Below are 23,042 nucleotides of genomic sequence, written 5' to 3'. Positions count from 1 at the left end.
CCAAATCCGCGTACTAGTGCTCAAAAAGTCCACACTCTACCGTCTGAACCACTAAGCTCAACTATTGTTGAAATAAAGAGTGATCTTTTACACTAGATTGTAATCGATATATTACGCAAATACTATTAAACAGAGACAGAGACTTCGTGACATGTGGGTTTAAATATACCCTCTGAAAGATTTTATGTTTATACCGAGAGAGGAGGGATTTTTAAAATTTTCAGGACCTCCTAATCCTAATTTGAATAATACATTCAGAAACGAAGCCTTCTCAAAAGTGAAGTATAATCTCCAATATAATAACTGGTCATCTCTACTTAAACCCCCTTGTACAATAACAGACCACTCCCTTGTGATATTGTGAATAAAATGTCTGTTAACAGATACATACAGCTTAAAATGTATCATGCAATAACTGATTTCAAGCGAAGTGTAACATAGGGGCAGATAGTCCTGCTGTTTTTCTTGTTAAGGTAACATGCATGGCAATACAACCATTCGGTTTTGGTTAAAATTTCCTGTTTATTGTTAGCAGTCTACTGTTTTCTTCATGTGTCTCAGAAGTCTTCCAGATTCATCCTCACGAACACCTTTAAAACTCACAGTAAAATGGTACTCTTTAATTAACTTTAGTGAGTGGCGTCTGTGAACTCAGTTTGATCGCAATTCGAACGTTGGGGGTCTCCACTAACAAGTTCGGTAATATGTTGGTACCATGGGAGACATTATCATGTAATGGGGCCATGGATATAGAGAGCAGCTGGGTAATAATGCCACTCATAACTTGTAGAGTAAATAAACACTTGACTTACAATGTATATCGGCGATTGGAAACTTTCACTTCCTTGTAACATACAATCTACACACAATTTATTTGAAAATATATCAAATGTTATGCTGTACCGGTACTTCTTAAAAACATTTAAAATTATCTGTTATCACACATTTTTATTCCTTTGGCCAGCTAAAACCTGTCACAAATGACGGTCAATGGGGGTATTTAGTGCAGGAATTGCTTTACATTCGAATCTCTTTGTACAATTAACCATTTGCGCTCTTGTAACTTAATGGGCACCAAAGATCGCACTCTCGACGTCGCAACATATAACTGGCCATGGCTGAAAACTGGTTGAGGTAAACAGAGACGTACACGTTCCAATGTTTCTCCTTGAGTTTTGTTGTTCGTGATACAAAATGCCAAGCATTTCGAAATGTATATTTTTTAAATGCCGGGTAATTAGCCTTAATGATTTTCAAATTCATTTCTTTACCGTGTTCATTTTTTGGGGTAAGAAAGGCAACTTTCGAGAACCTGATGACATATTTCATAGTTGCCATAAATTTCAGTCACGATGTCATGATTTGCTAAAATTCTGACTGATAATTCAGCAACATTTGATTCCTCACAATGCACAGAGGGGTGGCCACCGTTACAAATTTCTTGCAAAAAGGAAATCAAATTATATTCCTTGTGGTTTTGTCGGTTTTTTGTAAGCGGCGTATTTCGAAGAAGGGCCATAGATGAGAGTATTTAATACAGTTATGAATAATCGTTTGGTGAGAAGCGTGTGGCACAATAAGTAAAACCTGTTTGAAATCTCCCCCAAGAATAATTTGCCAGTGGGGCTCATCCTATATTATAAGCCGTGTTAATCGAATATCGTCAACTACTTTTGAATTTAATTTTAACCAAAAAACCGACGTCCCATTTAAATTTAGAGGAATTTTGAACGAACAGTGCGTTGTTGAACCGCTGGGCAGTGAAACAGCGGCTAATCCTGTCCACGCTACTGATATGACATGAAGCCCTAAACTGAAGCACTTCGGTATATGAATTGCTTTCCAGTGCCCCCGGGTCCATCGATGAAAATTGCATTGTTGACATTTATGTCGTTTTATTGAAGCTGCCATTGATTTCATGAAAGATTGAACATTGTTCTTGGTTTGCTATGAGCATCATGTCGGCCAAATCAAAATTGAAAATTGGCACATAAGTAGTTGGTTTGGTTAAGTATAAGCTGTTAGTAATAGCTGGCAAGTTGACTGTTGGGAGAGAAAAAACATGCAACTTCAGGGTTTCATTAATATTTCTAAGAGACAGTCGACAGTTGATAATTTGTGTTTGTCTCTGTATACTTAAAATAATCCTTAAAAACACTTGGTAAAACGAATTAAATTTTAATACAATACTCACAGTACACTGGAGGTTTGAATTCTTGCATTTCTTGTTGAAAATATAGTTCCCCAATTCTCGCCCAACTGGAAAATTACATTAGTAATATTTTTTAAAGTTTTAATTTCATATGCACTCTAAATGAATTTCACCACACAAAAATTTACGCATTTTCACGACATATCTCTAACATTCCAGTTCTAACACTACCTACCGACTAACGACCTGCTCGAATTGTCAAAGCTTCAGTTTGAAAAGGTGATAAACAGACATGCGGAAAAGAGTATCGAAAGTTGTACCAACAGTATTCAACGACACACCGATGGCATTCATGGTAATTCAGTCACTTTTAACAAAGTGCATGTAGTCGACCCTGTTTGTTACGCAAATATATTTAAATCACCAACTGATGAGTTTGCAAACATTTGTAGAATGCTTATGACGTCTTAAGTAAGACGTCATTAAAGTTCTCGGTTGCTAGTGAATTGCTAAATGATAAAATTCGTAGTGCAAGAGCATTAACGTCAATTTGGCTTCCTTGTGAGTAGCTAAACATTAAAATTCGTTACGCAAGCGCAGTAGTGAAATTTCGGACTTAGCTTCTTAATATTAATTCCCTGCCTCTCCCTAACACTCTATGACGTCACGTATGACGTCAGCGCTCCTCAACTGCCCTTTAAACATGGTTGACATGTGTTCTCGTAATTATATATACTACATTATTGAATGTTTTTTATATCGGTCAACTGCACAAGAACGCAGCAATTTCGCACCATAACGAATAGCTATATTTAGCAGCATTTCAGGGTGCAGATAAGTGGATTGGCAGCAACCACTTCTTTAAAGTAACCCATGAGAATTCATGATATTAAACCCAAAAATTGGCGAGATATGTAACTGTAACAAATCAACAAACGTTTTGCTCAACAAAAAATAATCGAACATATGACAGATCAAGGCTAAGGCATTGGTTTCTAAATGAAAATCGTGTTCGTCAACTTCAGAACTATTAACATCCGCTGACGTTCATGCTCGTGTATTTCTTTGAATACCATACCTACCTCTACGAAGTTCAGTAAGTCAGACACACTCTTCGAAGGCTATCCTGCGTAGACCTTGTTGGTTGGGAGTTTGGTAGAACACAATACTGCTTGTGTTAATTGTTCCAGTTATGTTCAACTGAGCTTTTGTATGGAGCTACATGGGTAATATTGGTGTTGTAAAGAAAGGTGATAGTGATGCCTAGATGAAGTGGAAGTGTGTTGTCATCCACGAAGAAGAATTATCAGTAGAAATGCCACTGATATCTTTCCTGTACGGTTTGTAGGACGTTGCTCGGTATTTATAAGCCTTGAAAATACAATGAATGACCAGCCCAGACCATTTCTAAGCCTCCATCCTCCTGCCTTTGCCACGCAATTTGCATGTGACCACCTATGTTTGAGACTCAGAGATGAGATTTCAACAAAGGCGATTAGCATTTAAATATCCTTAAATAGGAGACAACAGCGTCGGTAGCTACTGGTAGTTAATGAACTCCTTTTCAGTGAATGACACCCATATTTAGGGTTTACTTAAACCAATAGTGATTCAGAGGTCATTAAACACATAGTATAACATTTATAGTTCGTTAATACGTCCGTGTATGGTATGTAACAAGGTATATAATAGGCTATGTAGCCTACGTTTCACGACCGGTGTACTTCTTGCTCACAGACGTGTCTTAAGCAAAGATATGAATTTCAAACTTAAAGAGAATCTCATTTTGCGCCTTACTATGGGTAAGCCAAATGAAAATTCTGCAAAGGAATCTTATTTCCCTTCCTTAATGAAAGTCCTAAGCCACACTAAGTAGGTAGACTTCTCTGTCGTTACGAAAGAAGTGAGCTCTATAATACTTTTGAATAAGAACATGAAGCAGCTTGATATCCGTCACGCAGTAAATATTGTCATGTACTATACTGAATACATTGCATACAAGCAATGCAACCCGTTACAAGCACAAATACAGCGAGATCTAGAAAAATAATGCTCTTGACAATTTCTGTATCTGAAAATCAAGAATGCGCAAGTGGTGGTAGATTTTCTCAATACGGAAAGAGGTTAGTACCGCATTTTACAAAGATTTGCATTATTTTTCTCACCGGGTGTATGAGTAAATGGTTATCATGCTGGTCATTCGTTCAAGGGATCCCGGGTTCGATTCCCACTCGAGTCGAGGATTTTAACTTTCATTAGTTATGTACCGGCGATGGGTGTTTGTGTCGTCTTCAGCAGTATACATCTTAGGTAGGACTCCATCTTAAACAGACGCGCAAGGCGTCTATACGGCGTCAACTCGAAAGACCTGCACCAGGCCTCTTTGGAGGCCACACGCCATTATTATTATTACTGTACCGGGCGGTACACCTCCGCTCCGCTAATTCAAACATTGCGCCAGTTGAAACTCCTCTACTGGAGGAAGCCGGAACTTTAACTTCCACTTTAATTCTCTGAGTCCTCAGAAGATGTGTCTACTGTAAATTTTGAAGTGTTCTGAACTATGTCAGTTTCGATGTGTATTTATTTGCTCTGTAGTAAGAAGTGTGAACATTCTCTTCTAGATGGCACCTCTTAAGAACTATAATTGTGCACCCTAGTGCGAAGTGAGGGAACCTTTTTTTGAAGAAATTTAGTATTTATAAGTTTGTTCTTTATTAAATTTCTTTCAGCCATTGTTTAAGTTGGCAATGTTAATCCTTTCTTTCCGCCAGTTTTGAAATTGGCCAATCGCAAATTTCTGTAATTAATTTTCCACCAATCCTGGTTTTCTTCTCCAGTTTTGACATGTAATCTTTTGATCGTCCAATAAAAAGCTTGTGGGCGGGTGTTATCATTCATGAAAAGTCTCGAATGTTCCACGAGGGTATATAAACTGCTGATTTTTGGGTCTCCGCGCCACTTCAGTAACATCTCTCATTGTGTAATTATGTAGCAGGGGGCGGGAAGCGCCTCTTTCTTCGGGCAGCAGTTCAACCACCAGGTAATGGCCGTTTTATAACTTATTTTCTTGCCAGCTCAGCAGTGTAACCCTCGGGGCGGGTTCGAAACTTTCCTCATGTAACCTATATTTAAAATGTAAAAGACACTTGGTATAAATTCTGTCTCTTTAACTACAAATTGGGATAGAGAGTGCCTAACCCTCTCGAGCTCCCATTCATTTTGTTTTGAGGTGACTTCGTTTTTATAACAGTTTCCCTTCTACTCGTAATGTCATAAAATTTTTCAATCGTGTCACCTCCGTAGTATGGGATTAGCCCTTGCATAAGCGGCCTAGTGCCAAATAGGTTTTAAAGAAATGTATTAGTAGTGCAGTTACGCCTCCTCTCAAGTTGGTATTTTGGGGGCCATGTAATTGTCCTGTTTCTTTATGGAATAGGCCTCAGTAGGTTGGGTATTTTTACCCCTGTTTTCATGTGCTTGTAGGTCAGCTTGAAGGTGGAGTTTGGTGTGGCCTTTGATAGGCTTGAACATTGAGAGCGGGTTGCTCTTTCTTAAAGTTGGTTTCTGTGTGCAGGCTTTACTGAGTAATAGGGAGCAAGTGCTCCTGGGCATGATTGGGGTTTTCTGCCCCTTTGTCAAACCTTGTATTTGGGTAAAGTTGGGCTAATTGCTCAAGAATTGTGTGTCTGGGTCTCGGAGCCCAAATCCTGTAACAACTGTAATTATACATTCTTGATTTGTTGCTAGGTTACTGAGTACCTGTTATATTTGTTATTTCTTGATCTTGAAAAGAAAATATAACCTTGTTAAATTTTAAATTAGTTTTAATTTCGTATATTGAGACCTATTCATCCCAGCACCTTCTTTCACCTCTGCTGATCCACCAAACCACGTTAACAATTATTATTATTATTATTATTATTATTATTATTATTATTATTATTATTATTATTATTATTAAATTTCTGCCGTTTTATTGTTTCTTAGCTACTCAGACTGCAACATACGCAAATCACATTCCCCTTTAAATGAAATGGCGTTTTAATGCCGGGAGTGTCCAAGGACAAGTTCGGCCCGCCGGATGCAGGTCTCTTGATTTGACTCCCGTAGGCGACCTGCGCGTCAATATGAGGATGAAATTATGATGAAGACGACACATAGGGCCTACACCCAGTCCCCGTGCCAACGAAATGAACCAATTATGGTTAAAATTCCAGACCCTGCCGGGAATCACACCCGGGACCCCTGTGACCAATGGCCAGCACGTAACCAGTTAGCCATGGAGCCGGGCATTCTTCTACTAAGCCTCATTCATACCAAAATTACTGAATAATGCTCTTCCCACCTCATGTTACGTTACAATCAAGTGATGTAACTTTCAAGCTTTTCAGTGTGCTAAAACACTAAATATAGGCCTAACACTATAATTTCGTGTGGCTATTTCTAGCCGGGTGCAGCCCTTGTAAGTCAGACCCTCCGATGAGGGTGGGCGGCATCTGCCATGTGTAAGTAACTGCGTGTTGTTGTGGTGGAGGGTAGTGTGATGTGTGAGTTGCAGGGATGTTAGGGACAGCACAAATAACCAGTCCCCGAGCCAAGGGAATTATCCATTTAAGGTTAAAATCTCCGACCAGGCCGGGAATCGAACCCGTGGCCCTCTGGACCGAAGAGTACTGCGCTGACCATTCATCCAAGGAGCCGGACCATATAACACTGCAATAGATCTGCAAAAATGCACACTACTAAACAAATAAGTCATGTTTCGTTCTACGGAACATCCTCAGAATCTATCAAATCACTTTAAATCGTTCGCATATACACTGACTGACAGAGCAAATGCAACACCAAGGAGGAGTGGTTCGAAAGGGATGAAAGTTGGGGAAAAAACAGAGTCGGCACGGAAGAATAATTGATGTTTATTTCAAACCGATATGCAGGTTACACAATGCGCACGGCATCGACTCAGTAGGATGTAGGACCACCGCGAGCGGCGATGCACTCAGAAACACGTCGAGGTACAGAGTCAATAAGAGTGCGGATGGTGTCCTGAGGGATGGTTCTCCATTCTCTGTCAACCATTTGCCACAGTTGGTCGTCCGTACGAGGCTGGGGCAGAGTTTGCAAACGGCGTCCAATGAGATCCCACACGTGTTCGATTGGTGAGACATCCGGAGAGTACGCTGGCCACGGAAGCATCTGTACACCTCGTAGAGCTTGTTGGGAGATGCGAGCAGTGTGTGGGCGGGCATTATCCTGTTGAAACAGAGCATTGGGCAGCCCCTGAATGTACGGGAGTGCCACCGGCCGCAGCACATGCTGCACGTAGCGGTGGGCATTTAACGTGCCTTGAATACGCACTAGAGGTGACGTGGAATCATACGCAATAGCGCCCCAAACCATGATGCCGCGTTGTCTAGCGGTAGGGCGCTCCACAGTTACTGCCGGATTTGACCTTTCTCCACGCCGACGCCACACTCGTCTGTGGTGACTATCACTGACAGAACAGAAGCGTGACTCATCGGAGAACACGACGTTCCGCCATTCCCTCATCCAAGTCGCTCTAGCCCGGCACCATGCCAGGCGTGCACGTCTATGCTGTGGAGTCAATGGTAGTCTTCTGAGCGGACGCCGGGTGTGCAGGCCTCCTTCAACCAATCGACGGGAAATTGTTCTGGTCGATATTGGAACAGCCAGGGTGTCTTGCACATGCTGAAGAATGGCGGTTGACGTGGCGTGCGGGGCTGCCACCGCTTGGCGGATGCGCCGATCCTCGCGTGCTGACGTCACTCGGGCTGCGCCTGGACCCCTCGCACGTGCCACATGTCCCTGCGCCAACCATCTTCGCCACAGGCGCTGCACCGTGGACACATCCCTATGGGTATCGGCTGCGTTTTGACGAAGCGACCAACCTGCCCTTCTCAGCCCGATCACTATACCCCTCGTAAAGTCGTCTGTCTGCTGGAAATGCCTCCGTTGACGGCGGCCTGGCATTCTTAGCTATACACGTGTCCTGTGGCACACGACAACACGTTCTACAATGACTGTCGGCTGAGAAATCACGGTTCGAAGTGGGCCATTCGCCAACGCCGTGTCCCATTTATCGTTCGCTACGTGCGCAGCACAGCGGCGCATTTCACATCATGAGCATACCTCAGTGACGTCAGTCTACCCTGCAATTGGCATAAAGTTCTGACCACTCCTTCTTGGTGTTGCATTTGCTCTGTCAGTCAGTGTATGTACAATAATGTTTACTTTGCGTAAACCTGTTAACGACTGTGATTTGGTGATTTTCTGAACAAGAAATGACAAATAACTGTCCGTTAACTTCAGCAACTATTTCTAGACTGCGGTCATTGTCTTACTTGGTCTTGGTAGCTAAGAGGGTGAATGGAAATTATGTAGGCATTTTGCCCTAATGTCATAGAGTCGGAAGAAAACTAAATGTGAAGGCCTGCAATATCGAAACCCCGTAAAATTGATCAACAGTAACATTAAATTGACTATTATTAGTTGTGATGTGCTTTGTCCCTTCTGCTGCCACCCACCTCCGATAGTTGGCATTACTGTTACGTGTCGCGTGAGCTTTAATACAGGCGCAAAGTAGCTGGGGACTTAGGTAACATTATTTTATTTTACATGCCATTCCTCTGGTTCACACATGTTCTGATAACTGTTGGTGTATGACACACTGATTCATCATAGTAGACTATTCCAGCTGCTTGATCCCTGGTGTGAGGTGCTGGTAGGAATGGGTAGTGTAACGGGAAACGGCAGAGCAATGTTCACCGCTGTCTATGGCGGGGTCATTCCAGCTCTGAAACTTGGCATTGTTACAACGCCAGCGCAGTGATCTTCGTAAAAAGTGAGAAAATGTGTCGTTTTTCATGTGATCGAGCATTTCATATGATAGCATTGCTTTTAACCATGACATTCCAGTCGGCTAATATTGTATTCTGACAAGAATACTGACGTCATTTTAATGACATATATATCGAGTTCAGTTCAATATTTGTCTTTGCCTGTTAAAGCATGGCGGAAAAATGGATAGGTGTATTTTAATGACACCTTGTATTTTACTTGAGAATAAGAGGAGGGGTACTTCAGAGTGGGTCCAAACTATAAAATTTGATGTATCTCTCTTGCGGTTGGTTTTACTTGAAAATAGCTCAGGGCAAAATATAATCAGAATTTTTGTTTTACACGTTTTCCGATACAGTGAAAAGTAAGGGCAATGCCAGTGGCATTCGTGTAAAAATTCAAATCCAAGAGCTGGTAATTAACTATAAAGATTATCAACAGATTTGCTACGGATAACGTTCCGGCAAAGTCTGTATCTGTAAGTATTTTTTAATATTAACCCGATTCTTGGTTTCCTTTATACCGGAAGGAAGATATCAAATAAAGATCAGCAACAATTAAAATATGAAGTTGCAAGGAGTCATAAAGATTAAGGAGGCGAGTACGTCACGACAAGTCACTGACAGGGAGACGCTTGCCCACTTATGTGCCTCAGAATCTGGGGAGCAATATGAGGGGTGGACAAAAATGTAATCGTGCACATGCTAAGTGATTGTTTCTTCAGCAACAGGTACTACAGCTTGTATTACATGAAACTATGGACTCTTAATCAACATCAAAGCAGCAATAACCGATTTTACTGTATATGATAAGCTAGTATGGGTAATGTCTCTGAAGTCACAGAATTATACGGGTCACATGAAAATGATATGGAGAAGCAAAGTCATATCTATTCATGCTATCAAATCCACAGGATGAGTGAATTGTAAAAGCATGTAACTTCTGTCTCGATATTAAGTGGTGTGGAGTAATTCGGTCAATACCCGAACTCCTCCGCCCCCAAAAATTAAACTGCCACTCATTCCTGCTGTAGTTTGAGTGAATCCGAGGCCTTTGTGCCTGTCCAGTACTAGAAGTCCCATTTTTCAGTTTTCAGATTTCCTAATGCAGAATGGAACCCAAGTCCTTCCAGATGAGCCAAGCCTTTCTTAATCACCTCGTCTAAGTAGCCTCCAAACTGATAAAACATATCCTATTTCATTCCCGTCTGGCCTATAAGTGAATAATTATTCTAATGATCACTTATTATTATTATTATTATTATTATTATTATTATTATTATTATTATTATTATTATTATTATTATTATTATTATTATTATTATTATTATTATTATTATTATTATTATTATTACTATTATTATTAAATATCTACAGCCCAAATGAAACCTGATTGGTGAGACCAAATTGGAATAAAACATGCCTTGTGAGTGTACGAACGTGCCGAAATAGGCACGAAGGAACCTGGCTGGTGGCTAAGCAGTCAATGTACGCTGCACACAACAGCTTGGTGGGATCCGTCCAGCTAACCACATCGGCCAGTAATGACTAATCAAGTGGACTACCGCCAGCAATAAGGGTGGGCCGGGGTGCTATCAGCGATGAGGCTAACAACACTCTGGGGAGCCTCGTTGGTTATCCCACCCCTCTCACACGACCAGCCAAGGAACATCCTTTACGCCGCCCCATGTTCGATGTAACATAATAAAAATAACTTCCTAAATTTAACTTTTCAATGAACAAGAAAAAATTGAAGTTCAAAGAAGAAAGGAAACTCTCTTACAGAGTATTGGCTGACCATTGAGACGATGTTGTATCCGATATAATCCTACCGTCAAAAAGAAGGGAGGAAAAGTTATATTAATGGTCCCTAAGACCACAACGCATGTTAGGAGATCAGCTGTCTAGCGCAGCTGGTAAATTTTTCGTCTCCTGTGTTCAACTTATGGGTTCGAATTTCTGATGACCCCATGGCTTTACGGTGTTAGTATGTATGTCGAAGGACGTACGGATGGGAAAGGGCTAGGACTGGGAAAGTAGCGGCCTTGCCCTTAATTAAGGTACAGCCACAGCATTTTCCTGATATGAAAATGAATGGGAAACCAAGGATAACCGTCTTCAGGGCTGCCGACGGTGGGATTTGAATACACTATCCCGAACGCAAGCTCATAGTTAAGAGACCCTAACCGCACGGCCAATTCGCTCGGCAGACAGAAGATTGACTGACATGTTAATAAACCCTTTAGAGAGCAATACTCCTGCATTTCAACTGTAAATATATCAGTAGATTGGGGGCTATACAGATATAATTAGTTTCGTTCTTGGGATTTGACGCATAGTGGTCAACAGCTCGGTGTATCTGATGAGCACATGAAACTGTTTCATGGTAGCATTTGCCTGGTGTATAAATGGGAAACTACGGGAAACCATCTTCAGGACTGCCGACAGTGGGGTTCGAACCCACTGTCTCAAGAATACTGGACGCTGGCCGCACTTAAGCTACTACAGATATAAATTTTCGTTTATAGGAAGAGGAGTTAGATATAGGAATAATTTACCTAGCAAGATGTTCGATAAATTTCAAAATTCTTTGCAAATATTAAGAAAAGACTAGGTAAGGAACAGATAGGGAATCTGCCACCTGGGTGGCTGCCCTAAATGCAGATCAGTGGTGATTGATTGATTGATTGATTGATTGATTGATTGATTGATTGATTGATTGATTGATTGATTGATTGATTGATTGATTGATTGATTGATTGATTGATTGATTGAATACAAATAACAATGTGGGGAGCGTTCTTTTCACTGAGCTCGATAGCTGCAGTCGGCCTTCAAGATGGTTTTCCGTGGTTTCCCATTTCCGCACCAGGGAAGTCTAAAGCCATGACTGCTTCCTTCCCACTTCTAGTCCTTCCCTGACCCATCGTCGCCGTAAGACCTATCTATGTTGGTGCGACGTAAAGCAACTTTAGAAAAAGTTTATTTTCTGTATTATAAGATGTATTAATGACTGGCTGATGGATACAGTATAAGATATACCCTGATTGTAGATTTTTATATGTTGTGATTTTGTATATGTAATTATTTATTAGCAGTTGATGATTTGCTTATTGGTTATAAGATCTCACGACATGTTCTTTATTAAATGCTGAAATTCTTCGCACGAGCTTAGGACAGTGTCAGTCTATTGAATTCCATTAGGGCTACATATTTTATTAAATACTCAGCCTGTATTAAAATGTGATATATCGCAGGAGGAGGTAAGTTATGGCAACACAGTGCATCTCGTAGTTACTGCTTTCGCCACCCAAATTTCGGAGTCCAACTCTCATGGGCCCAAGTATAGTCAGGGCGGTAGTCGAGGGTACACGCGGGTATACAGTTTATGCCTTCTACTTAACTCTACTCATTGGAGTTTTCCTTCTGGAGTCTTGTGCAAACCTTCCATTTTGGATATTTTTCTTGTTAATCTCGCCATTCTGTCAGTGAGTTTTAACTCTCCAGCTACGCTCGTAATCACGAACAAGGAAGGTTCACCTTGATATATAACATTATCGGCCATGACTTATTTAAGGTCATCACTGTTCGTTGCTTACATCTCCAGCCTTATGTTCATATATTCAAATGCCTCACCAGTTGACCGATTTAAGCCTGAGAAATATAAGAAGACGTGGCTACAAAACCACCGTACTGCAGCATACACCAATTCAAAAGTTTGTTCGGGTGAAAAGTGCGATCGCAAATAAAAAGAGGCGCCATGGATTGCTTTTTAATAAATACCTGGATGTAGATCCAGTAGAAAAGTACTGTGTAAGCAAATTAATATTTTCAAACTAGTACATTAAAACATACATTTTTCTTTGTCATTAAACATGTATTCTACATGCCTGATTTATGCCCAATTGGGGGAAGTTTGTTGTAACTAGCTGTAACCCACTAACTTTGAAGGCCAGAGTTGTCTGGCATTTTGGAATTTGGCATGCCCTGTCTTAGAGTATACACTGTGAGAAGTGTGGGACTACAACGCTGAGTGTAGTTGCTGTAAACATATACAATACTTATAGCCTACAGTATCTATTTTAAATTTACTGCGCGTCGTGAGTGTGAGGGAATGGACTGTACATTCCTTTTCTTCTTCTTCTTTTTCTTATAAGGATTTTCCCACACCTGTAGGATCGCATGTGCGAACTGTGCGGCACATGTAGATTTGGTCCTGTTTAACGACCGGATGTCCTTCCTAACTCCAACCCCATGTAGAGGAATGTCATCACTATTACGTGTTTCTGTGGTGCTTGGTAGTGTGGCGTGTTGTCTGACTATGAAGAGGGGAGGGTTGGGACAAACACAGACACCCACTCCTCGAGCCAGGAGAATGAGTCATAGACACGATTAAAACCACCGAGCTGGCGTGAATCGAACCTGGGACCCTCTGAACCAAAGGCCTCAACGTTGGCCATTCAGCCAAGAGTCGGACTGGGCTAAGCATTAGTTCATTTCACAAACATCTAAAAGCAAACTCAAAGGTAAATTTTTAACTATTCATGTGAGAAATATGTCGAAGTCCACACCTATAAGTAGAAATGGTTGTTTTAAAATTCCTGTTACAGGAGAGGAGAATAGCCCGACTGGTGGCCATGATGGTTAAGGCATCAAGTCTACATGGCCTCACACCCTGGTTAGCCGGTTCGAATCCCGTTGGTAAAAAGTTATTCCCCATCAGAAGGTTGGCCGGCGTGGTAGGAGAGGTCGTGGTATACAATTTCTAATCAATAGATTGCGTGTCAAAAGCCTGGATTCAGTTCCAAACATCTCCTCAGTCTTCACATGTAGTTAGGGCATATCACTCCGTTGATGGTGATTAATAATAATAATGTTATTTGCTTTACGTCCCACTAACTACTTTTACGGTCTTTGGAGACGCCGAGGTGCCGGAATTTAGTCCCGCAGGATTTCTTTTACGTGCCAGTAAATCTACGGACACGAGGCTGTCGTATTTGAGCACCTTCAAATACCACCGGACTGGGCCAGGATCGAACCTGCCAAGTTGGGTTTAGAAGGCCAGCGCCTAAACCGTCTGAGCCACTCAGCCCGGCTTGATGGTGATTTGACCGTCGGATGGAGACGTTAAGCCTTGAAAAGACCGCTTGGTACTATTCGACAGGATTAGGCTATGTGTTGGTACCGGGTTTCACCCTCTCCCTTCCTTCTATGATATATCACGCTTTCTATTTCATCTCTTAACTCCTCTGATGTGGTTGACGTCAGGAATGACATTCGATCGTAAAACTCAGTGCGAAGATTCATCTTATGTCATACAATTTTGCAGGAGAGGAGAGTCATTAAAATTACTTCTGAATGGTGCTTCATTAGACTCCTTTACAACAGTATAAGAAATACCTGATGTGGAACGTTCTATCTCTAATAAAACTGGAGAAATTTGATTTTACATCCAAATGGAACAATTGATGACACAAATTTAAATTATTACATCAGAAATAGAGGCGAATGAAGAAAATAATGCCTAAGCTAAACAATGTTTTAAATAATTTTCAGGCTCAGGTAGATAATAGAGTCAGTCCCAAATGATGGTAATTGGTTTGTCAGATAGGCCTACATCATTGTGTCTGTATAAATGACAGATATATAAGGTTTTTGGTAACAAACTGCAAAAGCTGTATGACAAATAATTTTAACCCTGCATTCGTCACGCGCTTAGAGTTTTGTATTTAGCCGCACGTGGATTTTTGTTCAACATAATAAATAATCGTCAAAACTGTTGAAATAATGTCATTAATATTATTTATATTTATTTTAAAAATTTAATAATTTGTTGAAATGTTTGTTGTAATAGGTGTACACGCATTTATTACGTATTTTAAACACGTGGTGGCGAATAAGGATTTGAAAATAGATTTTAATAAAATATTCATTTAAATATTTTACAATCATATATATTATTTGAATATAAGATGTTTTCGTCGTCTTATTGATGGGATAGTGTGTCACATAATATTATAGAAACATGAAAGCTAAATCTTAAACACCTAAACCCCATATCGCTGAAGGAAAGTTATGGATCATAAAGTTGATGAACGTATTATGCAAGTCTAGCCAAGGATTGTCTGAAACAAATTCTGGAAGGTACAGAATTACAAGTAACCACAAGCATATATATACAAACAACAACATTCTGTCTTTGTATCTCAGGCCTACAACTTATACACTCTCGTGTCTATTTTCTTCTTCTTCCTCCACTTCTTCCTATTCTGGACCTTCCTGACTGCACATCTTACAGTATGTATCTGTTTACTTATGCACCCCGCACGGAAATTTCCGGCACTTGACACAGGAGTACTTGACTTTCTATTTCCCTCCCTACTGCAGAAAGCACAACGTCCGGAATCTGGAACTGGATCAGGCACGGCATGTGTCTCCTCCGGTATTCCCGACAAATTTCGGATACTAGATTTCCATTCTCCCGGCAGGTGTTGCGAATTGACCGTCGCCTTTATGTGATCTAAGCAAAGTTGTTTTGCCAGCGTTTTCAGATAGTCTCTTCTCTTAGTGTTGTTTTTGGTGTTGGCCTGGGAAATGGTGTAACTGTTTACGTCAGTGATGTTCATCATATCGAAGAAAACTAGATATCTATTATTTTTCCTTGCTATAGTACATGTCACTTTCATTTCTTCCATTGTATCTATACTTCCCGCCGAGCAAGTGGCTGTGCGGTTTGGGTCACGTGGCTATCAGCTTTCATTCGGGAGATAATGGATTCGAACCCCACTGTAGGCAGCCCTGTAAAAGGTTTTCCGTGGTTTCCCATTTTTCACACCAGGCAAATGCTGAATTGAGGCAACGGTCGGATCCTTCGCACTCCTATCTCATCGTCGCCATAAGACCTATCTTAGCCTATGAAGGGAGAGTCATACTTTCACCGAACTAACTACTGCGCTGTTCACGTCGCGCTTTTGTTTCGCTAATATACGGCGGGTATTTCTCCCTTATTCTACCTAATAGTAGCAATTGGTGACAATCTGTGATCTCTCTGCAGCTCGGCGGCTAGTTGTATGGAAGTGAGCCAGTCAACAGTAGTGACATTTCATCCTGTTCCTAATATTGGTTCTATTAACCTCAGGATTATATGACGTGGTCGATTACCTTTCAGAAATGGTCCATCCGGTTGCTGTCCTGTATAAAATTCTGAAGGCATAAAAATTCTTGGGATAAATGCGTTTTCAATATCTCTGAAGAAACCTGGCAACAGCCAGCGGTGTTTCAACGAATGCGTGATTCCATGCGACGTAGCATTGAAGGCTTTATTACAATGGATACCGGTCACACTTGGTGCTGCAGTTTACCTCTTGGCATTTGAGTTCATATACTCGTAATTTGGAGAATTTTTTAAAAATATTTGTTTGTTTAATTTGAATTTGTCGATCTGTCTTTGGAGTGTGCTGTTCGTCCTAAACGCTACTTTTAGACTTTGTGGTTCTAAAATATTACCTACTTTATACGTGTTCCTGTTCATGTAATAAAATTTTTTCCTTCCTATGTGGTTTCTCGGGCGATTTTCCTTAGTTTATTTATAGCAATTATCTACTGTGTCAGAAGGTGGTTGTTTTCTTTCACCATTGCAGTAGTTCGTGCTCATTGGTATAGAGATTGCTGTGTGTTCCAGCTACTTTGTGTATGGGTGGTTGGATTCGTTGTTTATTGTGTCTGAAGTCTGAGTGGGTTTTCTGCATATTTTGTATGACAGATTATCATTATTCCTACTCATTGTGATGTCTAAATATTTCAGTTTCTTGTTATTTTCTGGTTCCATTGCAAATTTGATTGACTTTTGTAAATAATTCTGTGTGTTGAAAAACTGTTCAGCGTTTGTGACGTCGTGTACATATCTATTCCAATGTAAGATTCCTTCAGAATTCTGGTTGGTTAAGACTTTGTAATGGTGAGCCCATGGCCACCCCTTCCTTTTTACTATATATTTTGACGTTGGTTTAAGACTGGTCTAATACGGCTAATTATTTCGCCTGTTTCTTGTAGGGATTTGTTATCTTTTAGATGAACACAAGGCGATCCGCTGAATTTTGTAATTTTGGCTTAGAGCGTACACTGGAATGAAACTGTGTCACGGTGGTTGAATGGTCACAATTTATCACACTTGCTAATAACGTGGATAATTATGGATTAAGGTGTTTAAATGTTCTTCATCAAACCTCGAAGGTCTTCCTGAACGTGGAGTTTAACCCATGTTAAAACGATCCTCCTCAAAACGAGGAAACCATTTTTTACTGGGCTCACTTTGGTGGCATTGTACCCATACACGGTGCAATCCACTGCCTTCGCTCCGCTGTCTACCTCAAAGAGAAGAATATTTCAGAAATGTTCCACTGTCTCCACTTCAAATTCAATTTTCTAACATCCACAGCAACAATTACTGTCTGCAAAGGTGAAAAATTCAATACGTATCCTGAAGCACAACAATTGCACTTCAAAACAGAATAAAAGTTGAACACATGCGTTATTCACGGAAGGCTACGTGTAATAGGTTTCATTTAAACCAGTTTGAAGCCTCCGATTAAAAAAGAGCATGATCGGTGTCATGCACTAGTTTGGATACCGCGATACAAGGCGTAAACACAACTGCTCTCGAATGTGTAATGCCAGCTCGGTTCACCGGAAGGACGTGGATTCAATTCTCCAAATTCACCGTTTGGAAGTTAACTTTAGCAGTGGTGAAGTTTGGGTTCGTGGCCCTCTCTTATACTTAACCACGCAAAATACAAGACAATACATATCGTCGGCTTACTTCTAAAACCTCGTATGTTACAATGTTCTTCCTACCCATTATGTTCCTTAAGACCGGTCACGCCTCCCAGCCACATATTTATATGTAATCCATCAGAACCTTTTTCGTAGTGTTCATTTTCCTGTGAAAACTTTTAAAGGAAAATGGACCTTAACATACAGCATTGTAGGGATGTCGTTTTCATGGCGAATTTAAGTACTCCTACAGTTTAACGTATTTAAGGTTCATTTTCCTTTACACATCAGCATAGGAAAATGAATACAACGAAAATTGTTCTGATGGACTGTACATCCATATGTGGCTGGAGGGCGTGACCAGTCTTAGGGAAGAAAATGGATGGGAAGTGCATTGGGAGATACGTGGTTTTAGACGTTAGCCATCGATATATAAAATAAATGAACTATCCTATTATAAAATCGAAGATAACTAATCTAAATAACTGATATGGAGAACAGATAATGAAGAAAGAAAGCAAAACTCAATAAATAAAATAAAAAGAAATCCGGAGCATAAAAGTAAAAGGAGAAGTGAAAGAGAAAATGTCATAGCGATAAATAGTGACATACAAATTGAAAAAAATCATGCGATGCATAAGCAGAACGCAATACATAATAAAGTAAGGGAAATACAAGAATGACCATAAACAGTGATCTGTGTACATCAGTTAAAAGCTAAATAACAAGACGTCTACTTGTAGCAGTGGAAGGTAAATACATTCTCTATCTGCAAACTGGACTTTAAAAGGGATCGAGTGGTTAATCGATTTTTGATTAAGGGATCACTGGGTCCTTGTTCAGTAACCTGAAACTTGCATTGAGCCTATTTAACGAATGCAGTATAGCTATTGACTGTAAATTGTCAAACACTGACCTTCCTTGCGTCACTCTCAATGAAACTAACCATGCGCATGTGTTGCTATTTCAATGCCCCTTGTTGCAGCTCATTCCCACTTTTAAAACGTTAAATTGTAGGACATAATCCTTGAGGTTTAATGTGGTGGGAGCGGAGGAAATATATTGGCCTTGTGTAAACACGCTGACGTAATGGATAGCTGGGTAATGGATTTTAAAATACATTAGCCAATTGGGGAGGAAGCGCAACAAAGTACAGGCCAAGCAGGTAAACGAGGACCGTAACGAGATCGCGCCTGCAAATAGAAATCAGTTGGTTTCTTCTGCCATGCAAGCGCAAATTACAGTATGTCTTTCATGTGATGTGGATACTGAGTCTAGTGGTGGTGATTCTTGTTACAAGAGGATTTTTTTGCTGGTGGTTTAACGTCGCACCAGCACATCGAAAATTTTCAGCGACGCAAGGACGGGAAAAGGCTAGGATTTGGAATGTAGCAGCCGTGGCCTTAATTAAGGTACAGTACCACCATTTGCCTGGTATGAAAACGGAAAACCATGGAGAGATATCTTCCGGGCTGCCGACGGTGTGGTTGGAGGCCACCATCCCCAAAGGCAAGCTTACAGCTACACGATCCTACCAGCACGGTGAAATCGCTCAGTTTTAAGAGGACGTGAAGCAGACTGGAGTAAATACACTTCATTTACGAAGTATTCCTGGATGAATTTAGTTCCTCCTTGTGAGCTCATGGAGACTCGACTCAATCCACTTCAAACTTGATACGTCCCAGGAGGTATTTGCTGTACACTCTCCGTGCGAATTCATGAATAATGGAGTTAATCCACTTCTACCATGAAAAATCATAATACGTGACATCATGGAGACAGGAGAAAATCTACTTAATTAATGACACGTGATAAGAAGAATGTATTTATTATTTAACCTCCATGTGATATGAAGACAGTATCCAGTCCAATTCATTCAGAATACATGACAGCCACATGGCCCTGAATTTCACTCAGACTACGCCTGAAATGAGTATGTGCCAGATGAAAGAGAGCTAGCATAGGATTAAACACTCCGTCCCGCTGAGAGTCGAGACTGCAGACTGTGAATGTATTTACTTTCCATTGGTCCAATGACTAGCATAGCATATGCGGCGATGGCTTTGCTATTATTACTATTATTATTATTATCCGGCTCCATGGCTAAATGGTTAGCGTGCTGGCCTTTGGTCACAGGGGACCCGGGTTCGAATCCCGGCAGGGTCGGGAATTTTAACCATCATTGGTTAATTTCCCTGGCACGGGGGCTGGGTGTATGTGTTGTGTTCATAATAATTTCATCCTCACCATGACGCGCAGGTCACCTACGTGCTTCAAATCAAAAGACCTGCACCTGGCGTGCCGAACCCGTCCTGGGATCTTCCGGCAGTAAAAGCCATACGGCATTTCATTTCACTATTATTATTTAATTTGTGTGTGTGAATTTGCATGTGATGGTGTTGTATTTTTTATGTTAAACTACTAGTGAGTCATTATACCGATTAGTCTGCTGTTAATCGTAGTGTAAAGGCATTGGTAATACCCAAGTTATCTGTGAGTGCCTTGTAACTACAGTATTATTGTTGTACACTAACATGTTATAGAATATGTATTTTGTAATTTTTCGCTGAATGCCTAAGTGAATAGGTTGTAATTTTATACACTAGATGTAAGTGAATATTTGTAAGTTATTTTCCGCAAATATCTTTTTCCTTTCCTTTTTGATTGATTTTAACTATTTTCACTACTCGTACTTCATTTTTATGTGTAAGGTAGTTTGTTTGTTGTATTAATGTACTCAGTTTTTATTCTTGTTTTGTTATCAATAAATTTCTTGTTTTTATATAATTTATTACAATGTTTGGTTATCATATAATTGTTTGTTGCATTTTTGATGTTGTTGCTACATAATTCATGTTTCAATTTTACTCCGTTGTTATACTAGTGGAAGTAAGCATTGCTATAGGGATATCTCCCAATTGCAATTTTTTTTCTTTTGCTATTTTGCTTAACGTCGCACCGACACAGATATGTCTTATGGCGACGATGGGATGGGAAAGGTCTAGGAAGTGGAAGGAAGCGGCCGTGGCCTTAATGAAGGTACAGCCCCGGCATTTACCTGGTGTGAAAATGGGAAACCACGGAAAACCATCTTCAGGGCTGTCGATAGTGGGGCTCGAACCCACTATCTCCCGATTACTGGATACTGGCCACACTTAAGCGACTGCAGCTATCGAGCTAGGTGCACTGTATTTTAATAATGAGAAGAATAATATATTGTGTACAATGTATTTCACCAGACATCGGGACATAATATACTTCCCTACTTTATTTTAATTTTAAAGACGTTAGGAACTAACGGAAGTAATCTTCTATTTGAGTCTTCGGCTGGTTTACACCTCCTTCGCCAGTTCTTTTCATATTTAAGGTCAGGTCATGAATTCTGTGTCTGATGTGGAATTCAGAAACAATCCACTCCATTCATGACTCATCTTAAGAGGAATGTGCATTCTCGACTTGACACCATAGAGACAGGAGCGAGTAGACTTCATCTGAAATACATCCCAGGATAAACGTATATCCTTCAGTTTATTTTATGAAGGCTGAACTAATTCACGTTACCTATAATACATATAAGGAAGAATGTATATACTGTGCGTGGTATCACGGAGAAAGGATGCATTTTAATGACTACGGCTTACACCGAACGATGAATTTTTATCCACCGTTTAAAAGAAATTGGAAGGACTTCTTTTGTCATTGTTAAAATTGTCAAATTTATATCCCTGCATTTCTGAAATGCTTACGGGATATTCAACAATAAATAAAAAGGATGGCACTACAGCCCTTGAAGGGCCTTGGCCTACCAAGCGACCGCTGCTCAGCCCGAACTCCTGCAGATTACGAAGTGTCGTGTGGTCAACACGACGAATCCTCTCGGTCGTTATTCTTGACTTTTTAGACCGGGGCCGCTATCTCACCGTCAGATAGCTCCTCAATTCTAATCACGTAGGCTGAGTGGACCTCGGACCAGCCCTCAGGTCTAGGTAAAAATCCCTGACCTGGCCGGGAATCGAACCAGGGGCCTCCGGGTAAGAGGCAGGCACGCTACCCCTACACCACGGGGCCGGCACAACAATAATTACCACTTTGAATTTTACCAGAATAAATTGGAAGGTCAAAATTGGCACGCATGTGGCCTGAATTGAGTCAAACTGAAACTCCAGCACACGGTAACTGAAGTCGTATTATTATTATTATTATTATTATTATTATTATTATTATTATTATTATTATTATGAGGATTCAAATATCCTGCTTACCCACTAAGTCATCGATATATTTAATCAACATACGTAACGGTTAGTCGGTTTATATCAGACGTATATATCAGTATAGCTTTCATGCCACACAGTAGTCTGCGCTTTTTTCTATTGACTCTATGTCGCACCGTCTCAGACAGGTCGCATGGTGACGATTGGATAAGATAGGGCTAGGACCGGGCAGGATGCTATTGTGGTTTTTAATTAAGGTAGTAGAGCCCCAGAATTTCGGATTGTTCTGAAATAAACAATACCGAATTGTTCAAACATGCCTTACGTATGTGCATAAAACACTCCTATTTCTTCAGAAATTCCAGATTTCTTTTCATATATCCCTTTAATTTGATGAATACCTAGTCCTTCAGTTAACTGTCTTCTTAATGCAGTCAGCGTTGTAAGGTAATTAATTTGAGGCGGTTCAAACTATTGTATGTCTACCTTTAATGACCAGATCCCAGTAACCGACATGAGTGACTATACATTGCATTTGTGTTAATCAAGGCGAGTGAGTAGAAATTCATCAATTTGTGGAAACACTAGGTGTGTGCAGTAAGCGTTCCTAGTAATGTTTCGATATATATGTTGTTTTAGTTTTCTATTCCTTGACAAATTCAGATCGTACTGTGAATTCAATACTCTCTTGCGGTGCAAGGCTGATATTAAGTTAGCAGGAAAAAATATCAATATGACATTTCCCTGCTACACACAATCGTATACCTTTCAGTCTTTGTTTTACCAGTATAAGAATTTACGATCTAAATTCAGCAATTTTCAACTAAAATTGTTCTGCCACTCACGAATTTGTCTTCCATCATGGACGAAACACACCTATGATCCTCTATTCACCACCACTCTCGCAATCTCGTCTACGTTCAACTTTCCTGTCTTGAAATCATTGAGTGTTGAACCTAATCATCGATTTGTAAGTCAGCTTCTGCTTCTGTTACCTGTATCTTACTCTTTCACTCTTGTACTCTGAATATCTGATTCTACTGC

The sequence above is a fragment of the Anabrus simplex genome, chromosome 2 (genome assembly GCF_040414725.1).
Source record: "Anabrus simplex isolate iqAnaSimp1 chromosome 2, ASM4041472v1, whole genome shotgun sequence".
In the NCBI taxonomy this organism is placed as follows: Eukaryota; Metazoa; Arthropoda; class Insecta; order Orthoptera; family Tettigoniidae; genus Anabrus; species Anabrus simplex.
This window is presented reverse-complemented; position numbering follows the sequence as displayed.